Here is a 2,831-nt window from a genome sequence, read left to right as displayed (position 1 = left end):
ATTCAAATAAGGGAGCATGATCTCTTCAATTCATAACGAGAAAAATGCTCATATATTTGTAAAATCGAAATGAAACTTAAACACATTTTGATAAATTCTAAATCATCTTTTAGAATTTAAATATTTCTTGTAGGGAAATTGAAGTTTTCAATAGATTTTTCCATTATGTTCTATGAATAAAAATAAAAATAAAAAAACTTGACCAAAAAAAATTCAAAATCATACATATATCAAATATACTGAGCTACTAATTATTTTTGGGTGGTTCATTAAAGTGTTAAATCTGTTATCAAACAAATAGGAAGAATTGATATTAGTTGCAACTAGAACCAATTCATTCGTGTTAACATTTTACAACCCTAACTTTATAAATTTAGTAGGATAATCAGATTAGCTCTCGGATTTTGCGCTACATTGATATTTCTAGTTGTGAGTGAAAAAAGTTTTGGTATACATTGATATAAAGTTTTGAACTATAACAATACATCATGTTAAGTAAAACTCTATTGATATCTCTGTTGGAAATACAAGATATATGTTGGAGGAGTATTTTAGTTTGGAAGAAATATTTGAGGGGACAATGGGTGGAATATTTGCGAAGTGATTTAGGAGATGTTGGTGCGGGGAAAACTAAGGCACTCTTTATTTCTCAAATTCTCTCAACTTCTCAACTTATTCAAAATGTTATAACTCACCCCTATTTATAGGCATCCTAACACATTCTAGAATCTGGAATTTTCTACTTAATTCTTTTTATATTCTAAATATCTAGATTTTTCTTCATAAAAATCTAGATATTTTTAGATAACATCTACTATATTCTAGAGAATTCTATGTCTAGTTAATTCTTCCAAAATATCTAGATATTTTTCATCCCTAATTCTAGATGATTCTATAATATCTAAATATTTATATAATATCTAGATATTTACAAAATCAAGTTTATTAATTAATATTCCAACAATCTCTCATCGTTCAATTGTTTCCTTTTTTTTCTAACCTATACTTATTTGTTTATTTATAGTTTAATATTAAACATATAGTTTAAGATTTGATTTTTATAATTTAAATTTTGATGTAATCCATAATTATCAATCTAATCTTTTAAGTACATAATTTACCTTTTCCAATTTATATAAAATATTTATTTATTTAATTTAAAGATTTAATAAGATTTGATATTTGAAAAAAAATCTTGTGTAGTCATCGAAAATAAATTAATACTACTCAAGTTATACTTTATAAACCTATTAAAAGTGAACAATAAATTACTAATATAGATTGCTACAATTAAGGAATCAAGTGAATGATTGTGAGGATACGAATCCGCGTAGAGATTTAACTGACATGATTTACATTGTTTCCAATTCAAATTAGGATTATCCGGTTATTTAAATAGAATTAGAAGAGAATAGATCATCTCCAATTAAATTTTTTTTTCTTCATCCACAACTACTACGATGAAGAGGGAATGTGATAGTACTACTGAAACGAAGGAAGATTTTTATCTTCCGGAAGAGTTGACAAGAGAGATCCTCGTAAAACTCCCGATCAAAAGCGTCATAAGGTTCAAGTGTGTTTGTAAGTCATGGCGCGATCTGATAGAGGGGGTTGACTTTGTGGAGTCGTATACTCCGAAACCATGTCTGGCATTCTATTGTAGAGACAATTACACTGTCTGCGATGACGAGGCATTCACGCCACTTTTCGAATTCCGGTTGCTTGCTCCAACCATCAGATATGGACACAATGTTCGTTATCGTATTGTAGCTGATTCAGTTAATGGTTTGCTTTTGGTGAAGGAAATAACATACAAAAATATTCTTTTTGTGTGCAATCCAATCACTAGTGAATGTGTCACGCTTCCTCCTCTGCCTACGTATTGCTGCATATTTGGATTTGGAGTGAGCAAATTAAGCGGGAAGTATAAGATATTATATGGTGATGAATTTGGGTCATACCATGTGTGCACTCTAGGAGAAGCTTCTTGGAGAAGCATCTCGAAAGCCGCACCGGGTATGCCTTTTCTAGATCGTAATATTGGTAGGCCTTTACTAGATCGTAATATTGCTACATTTTTGAACGGAAATCTTCACTGGCTGGCATCGGATTCCCGAAAGAAAAACTTTATTTGTTGTTTTGATCTTGAAACCGAGCTATTTACCAGTTTTTCTCTCCCTCCTCGTGTTCATGGTAGCAACATACTTTGCGAGTATCGGTTGTGCATCTTGGAGGGTCGCCTATGTTTATGCGACACTTTTGATCGCTATAATTTTGTTATCTGGTGGATGAGCAACTACGGAGATGAGAATTCCTGGGTAAAGAAATTTGTCTTCGGCCAACGTATAAATAAACCTACTGGGCCGCACAACATTGATTTCTTACAACTTGTTTGGCCGATCAAAGTTTTAGCAAACGGTGACTTGTTGTTCCGTAATAATCGACTATTTACATACTCCAAAGAGTCCGAAACTCTTGCGACTTGGGGTGGTCGTCTTGGGTTATCTACCCATCAAAATTGCAACATTGCTATTTATACACCAAGCTTTCTTTCGCTCAAAGCCATGGGGATTCATAATGTTCAGTCATTAAACATATTGAGTCCATTTTATTCATCTTTCTTACAAGAACAACGTTACAACTTTCATAAGAGGAAGAGAGGTGTATATATTGATGATATTCAATCATTAAGGTTATCGTAGTGTTCATGTCGTAATGTGATCTTCAATAATTACAGATTCTTGTACTATTTTTCGTTTTAATAAATTATAGTAATTTATTCTAATGTTATTTGATTAGATCCTTATTTAATTGTATCATTCTTTATAGAT

This window comes from Salvia splendens, chromosome 12 (assembly GCF_004379255.2).
Source record: "Salvia splendens isolate huo1 chromosome 12, SspV2, whole genome shotgun sequence".
NCBI classification, from domain to species: domain Eukaryota; kingdom Viridiplantae; phylum Streptophyta; class Magnoliopsida; order Lamiales; family Lamiaceae; genus Salvia; species Salvia splendens.
Note: the sequence above shows the minus strand (reverse complement) of the source record.